At 43.9% G+C, this 6,000-nt stretch overlaps 1 protein-coding gene across 3 annotated transcripts in view; it reads right to left on the reverse strand.

The window, feature by feature from the left end:
• Window positions 1-3,980, reverse strand: part of EZH1 (enhancer of zeste 1 polycomb repressive complex 2 subunit) — a 27,769-nt gene extending 23,789 nt beyond the window's left edge. The window contains exons 1-2 of one of the 3 annotated variants that reach the window (XM_087441205.1): window positions 2,804-3,082; window positions 2,205-2,275 (exon numbers count right to left, since the gene is read on the reverse strand). The gene's annotated coding sequence lies outside the window, so the exon portion shown is untranslated. Of the gene's footprint in view, window positions 1-2,204; window positions 2,666-2,803; window positions 3,083-3,932 lie in introns of those variants that run through there. The other 2 variants (XM_004434429.3, XM_087441204.1) reach the window with 2 other exon arrangements.
• Window positions 3,981-6,000: the final 2,020 nt, after the last annotated feature.

A 6,000-nucleotide genomic window follows, 5' to 3' on the forward strand; every position in this document is an offset into this window, starting at 1 on the left:
ACGTACTTTTTTTTTTTCATAATTTTATTTATTTATTTTTCCCCCAAAGCCCCAGTAGATAGTTGTATCTCATAGCTGCACATCCTTCTAGTTGCTGTACGTGGGACGCGGCCTCAGCATGGCTGGAGAAGCGGTGCATCAGCGCACACCCGGGATCCGAACCCGGGCCGCTAGTAGCGGAGCGCGCGCACTTAACCGCTAAGCCACAGGGCCGGCCCACAACTACGTACTTTTATGAAAACTCACTGAAATATAGACATAAATGGTGAATTTATTGTATGTAAATTTTTACCTCAATAAAGCTGATTAAAGAAAAAATAAGTCTTTCTTGATAATAGATCAATCCAGTATTTTCTAGAGATTTTTACTATTAAAAATCTTTAGGCAATTCCACCTTAAAAAAAAAAACTCGAGTGACTTCAGAATAAATAATAATAAAATGATCAATACTGGTTCATTAACTGTAAAAAAATGTTACATGTATACTAATGTAAGATGTTAATAACAGGGGAAACTGGATGTGGGTTTATGGGAACTCCCTGTACTATATTTACAATTTGTTTGTTAATCTAAAACTGTTCTAAAAAAATAAAGTTTATTTTTAAAAAAGATTGATAATTGGAAATAAGAACTACCTTATTTATGTGTCAGATCTCTACAGAAAAAGAAAGCTATAAAAACTTGGAAATCTTTCCCCAGAAAATTGGATCTCAATTTGCTTCAAAGGCTAACACTAGAATGTAGTCTGTCACTAGTTGGAAACGGGAAAACATTATTGAAATGTTTGGGGATAAAACATTTAAGGAACAATATTCTTAAACTTAGAGAGATTGAGGTCAGAATATAAAAGTTCCATACTATGAAGTTCTTTCATCCACATAAAGGTGGCCCTTTGCAGAAATGGCTTGTCTGAGGGGCAAGTTCAATGTCTTTACTACTTTCTCTTTTATAACAAATAATTTTATTAACCAGCAGGCTAGGTAAGCCTTTGGAGGCAGATGGTACTATAGATTTTTAAATTTTCCATCTCATTCTTTTCTTTTCTGTTCATGGTGGCGTTGAAACATGAACTGTAGGAGTGAACCTACCTCTGCAAAGAGCTCTAGTAATGCACAATTGAGTCATTCTGGTGATCACCAATTTCATCAACGCTCTCATGAAAATCAACTCTGTGGCTAGGTACACAGCCTGACAGATCCTTCAACTAGGATCTACTAAGCACATGTTTACTTTATACCCTCCCACTTCTCCAAGGTATTTACGTTTGTTATTAGTTTGAGCTTTGGGCACTATACACATGGAAAGAACCTTACTAACAGGAAGCTGTGACCCTGAATTCTTATTTAAAACAAAATTATAGCATTAATATTTTCTGCTGTTGCTTTATTAAGAGAATCAGGTCATTTGCACTGCAGACAATTAGACCCAAAGGAAAACGCTGGCTCTTAGAATGTACAATGCTGATTTAGAAGAGTTTCGGCAACAGGCTAGACCCTACCTTAGCTGGTTCTGTACTCTGCTAGCACAAAGCTTAACATTTAGTGACTGCTCATTATCATTCAATAAAAACATGACTTTTTAGTTATTCCATTTTGAATCAAAGTATTAAGGCAAGTGAGTCAGAGAACATAACACATCAGATGTACTAACTCCAACTACTCATTAAGTAACTCTTGACTTTAAGGTTTGGAGCACTGAAGCCCCAACTGACCACCAGCTGATGGACTAAAGAGGTGGGAAGGAGCCCAACACAGTTTGGACAAATTAAAAAAAAAAAAAGCTGGGGACTTTCTGGAATGGGGACTTTCCCTAAGAGCAGTTTTTCCTTTTTAAACTCTCCCCCTCAATCCTAATCTAACTGGTATAATTCTCCTCACCTCTCTCCACCTGTTTTTTCTCTTTACTCTTTAGTTTAACTATCCTATGAAGAAATGTAATGTGTTTTTAGTGTTGCTGCCTCAACAAAGTTGAAACTTTTAAAACTTAGTATAAGAGAGGAAAAAGATATACTTAATGAAGTGAATTGTTACACGTTTCTTATAAGGCACAAATCAAGGGCAGGAACTGTTACCCACAAGACTAAGGAAGCCAGATTTCAGATCTCAAGAATTAAACAAACAGAATTAGTATTTTAAATAGTTTTTAAAAGGCATGCTAATTCAAAGGCAAGTATAAGAAAAACAAGTCCGACTACATGTTCTCACCTTTTCCTTTCTCACAAAAGTATTCCCGGGAGTAACATTTCATTTTTAATCCTAGGCTCTTTATTCCAGTGCTGTTTCAAAGAGAATTAACACCATAATGAAGAGGTCATCTGCACCTCAAGGAGTTTTAAAGCTGTGCCTTAGCATCAAATTCCTTGATTGACCTACAAGTACTCTGCCAGTTAGCGGCAGAACTAGTATCTAGATCTCTTGACTCCTAGTCCCAGAGATCTTCCCACTATTTATTCCACAAATATATATTGAGCACCTACTGTGTGCCTGGCACTACTTTAGGTGCTCAGGATACATGAGCGAATAAAACAGACAAACATCCCTGCTCTGGGAGAGTTTATTCACACTGTCTGATACACTCAGCACAAACCCTGACAATAACTATTATTACATTTTTATAGATGGTCCTTTTCCTCTATTATAAATGTGTAAAAAAAAAAAAAAAAAAAAGGACTTCTCTCCTAAGACACACTCTCTTCTCTGTAAGTAAGAAATCTCTTTTTATCAATGTCCCACCATCCCAGCCCTGGGGATTCCAAGGCTTAAAATAGACAAGCTCTCTCAGAAACCTCTGATAGAGTTAGCACCTTCTCAGGCTGGAAACGTCATTCAATGCCGGTTTCCTAAACCTAAAAGCATCAGGTGGGGAGATTTTTCTCTTCAAAGACATCATGACAGCAAACGTCGAGGACGAGACCCACACTTGCAACGCCGTCCTCGCACACAGCCAGCTGTTCGTCTACCTCCGCTCTTTTCCCTCATCCTCACGAGCGCCTCTGGCCCCGGGCTCGATACCTAGGCTACTCCATTTACCATTCTGTATTTCACCCATCGAAAGCCCACTCTCGCTATTCCACTGGCGGCACTAAAATCCTTCCACATCCCTTCCCCTCCCCGGCCCTGAAACAATTTCAAAGGAGTCACTTTTTACCGAATTAAGTTTGTCTCACATTTCCTAACAGGCATGTCCCACATACAACACCTTGCCTTTGCTTTAAGGCGCTTTGCCTTCTATCATTTGATCCCCAGGAGAATTCTGGGGTGGGCAGGGACTGGCGCGAGACCAAATTTGGAGAGAAGCCTCTTACTCAAGGCCGGGACTGGGGTGAGGCGAGCGAGGCGCCCAGCGCGCAAAACCTAAGGAGGCACGCGGCACCGGCACGACCCCGGGAGTGAGCGCCTCCGAACATTTTGCGCCTTAGGAGCCTCACTCGCCTCGCCTCACCCTAGTCCCGGCCCGGTTTTCACTGCCACCCCTTCCCCAACACCCCCAAAGTCATCACAAGCTGAGCCACCGTTCTTGGCCCTGCCCGTGCACAGGCCCAGGGCCCTGGGAGTCCACCTCGCCAAGGGCCCCCGCAGGTGCCACCGCCCACCCGCGCCCTCTCTACGCTGGGGCTCCCGCCCACCCGGCCCACCCCGCCCTCCAACGGGATTCCCCGTCCCAGGCCCGCCCCTGCCGCTCCTCCTCCCGGACACGCCGCCCTCCCCGCCTCAGACGCGGTCCTCGTCGGGGGCTCTCTCGCCCCGTCGCCCCCTTTCCCCCAGCCCTAGAACGGGGAAGGGGCGCCCCGCTAGCCCCGGCCAGGCAGGCACTGTGCCCCTCCGCTTCCTCCCAATTCTCGGACCCCTTCGCCTCTCCCTCCCGCAGGCCGCGGGTGGCGGGGTGCCCAGGCCCGGCCCCACCGCCCGGCCCGGGCTTGTTTACTCACTCACCCTCCATCCCGAGCCGCAGGGACCCGCCGCCAGCACGCCTGCGCGCCGCGGCCCCGCCCCCCCGCGCCGCGGCCCCGCCCCGCGCCTCCTCCCGGCGCCTGCGCTCTGCACTGCCCGCGCCCCGGGGGTCGGGCCACCTGGGCTTCCTTCTTCGCACGTCTGTCGTTTGGCGCCAGTACCCCGAACTCAGGGGTCAGAGGTGGTGTAGCGCGAGCCCTACGGTTTCCAAGGTGGCGCTGTCAGGGGATAGGGAGGGCTCTTGGGAAACCTGGAGCACCTGATATCTTCTTGAAGACCTTATCCAACGGTTGCACCAGCCCTGCATGCTGGTGACGAGCCACGCCTCACTTCAGTATGTGAAACCAGCCTGCAACCCCTTCATACTGATCTCTCATACCTTCAGTACCCCCAAACACCTGTCTGTGGACTCTAAGTAACCCTTCTTGCTTTATTTAAACCTGACTTCCCTATTTCTGTTAATAGTTTTCCCAGTTACTTAGATTCAAATTAATAGCCTTGAATCAAAGTAACTCCTCACAAAGTAACCTATAAGTTACAAAGAGGAAAGTAGTAACTTTACATGGGACAGAAATCTGGCAGACATCACCTTAACCAAGTGATCAAAGTTAACATTACTAGTGATGAGAGATACTCTTGTTAGGTACCTCTCAATATGATACAATGACAAAGGCACAAAATCACTTCTGTAGTATTCTTGAAAAAATGCATAAGCTGAATTAAATCAAGAGGAAACATCAGACAAATCCAAAATAAGGGGCAATCTACAAAATTACTGGCCAGTATCTTCAAAAACATCAAGGTCATGAAAGACAAAGGTTGAGGAATTTTCTGGATTGGAGAAGATTGAGGAGACATGACAACTGAATGGAATGTGTGATCCTGAATTGAACCCTGGTCCAGAAAAAGGATACCAGTGGAATAATTGATGAAACTAGAATAAGGTCTGTAGATTAGTTAATAGTATTTTATCAATCTTAATTCCTGGTTTTGGCAATTGTACTTCCTGAACATTTGAGGAATTTGGCTGAAGTGTATACAGGAACTCTCCACCATTTGCAATGCTTGTAAACCTGAATTTCAAAATATAAAGTTAAAAAATTAAAACTTACAATACAAAATAACAGTACTTTGAATTTGTCCCCAAGAGTATAATTACAAAAGCCTATAATGTTCATTTGTTCAAATAATCTTCATAACAACTCTATGAAGTAGGTAGGGAGGCTTTTAGTTCTATACACAAGGCTATTCTGGCATAAGAGAGTTAAAAGACTTGCCTTACACAGATGAAAAATTGCTCTGTCATGTGTTAAACTCAGGTCTCTCAATTACAGATTTAGTGTTCTTTTCCTTATATCAGAGACTTTGACTTTGCTGTTTTTCTCTTGCCTATGTCCACTTAATTGTCAAATCAAGAAAAATATTCCTTCATACTTGGAAATTTGCAACATGTTCCTTTCCATTCCCACTGCCTTGTAGATCAGTGGTTCTTAAACTTGCTTCACATTAAAATCACCTGGGGAGCTTTAATAACTGCTTATGCCTGCCTTCCACCTGCAGAGAGTTTGATTAATTGGTCTAGGATATGGCCTGGTCTTCAAAAGTTCTAAGAGCATCCCAGGTGATTCCACGTATAACCAAGTTTGAGAACTATTACACTACATAAATAATTGTTTTTTTTTTTAATTTTATTTATTTATTTTTTCCCCCCAAAGCCCCAGTTGATAGTTGTATGTGACAGCTGCACATCTTTCTAGTTGCTGTATGTGGGACAGAGCCTCAGCGTGGCCAGAGAAGCGGTGCGTTGGTGCGCGCCCAGGATCCAAACCCGGGCCACCAGCAGCGCGCATGCACTTAACCGCTAAACCACGGGGCCGGCCCTAAATAATTGTTGAAATAAAGAATAGAGGTTAAAAAGGCGGGGAGCAGGGGCAAAAAAGAATGTGGACTATCTAAGGAGAGATGTTCAGAAGATCTGAATGTCAGGACTGAGACTGGAGATTTGGGAACTATCAACATACTGATGGGAACTAACAACATGGGAGTGGAC

Source organism: Ceratotherium simum, chromosome 16 (genome assembly GCF_057802395.1).
Source record: "Ceratotherium simum simum isolate JZ-2026a chromosome 16, ASM5780239v1, whole genome shotgun sequence".
Taxonomy (NCBI): Eukaryota; Metazoa; Chordata; class Mammalia; order Perissodactyla; family Rhinocerotidae; genus Ceratotherium; species Ceratotherium simum.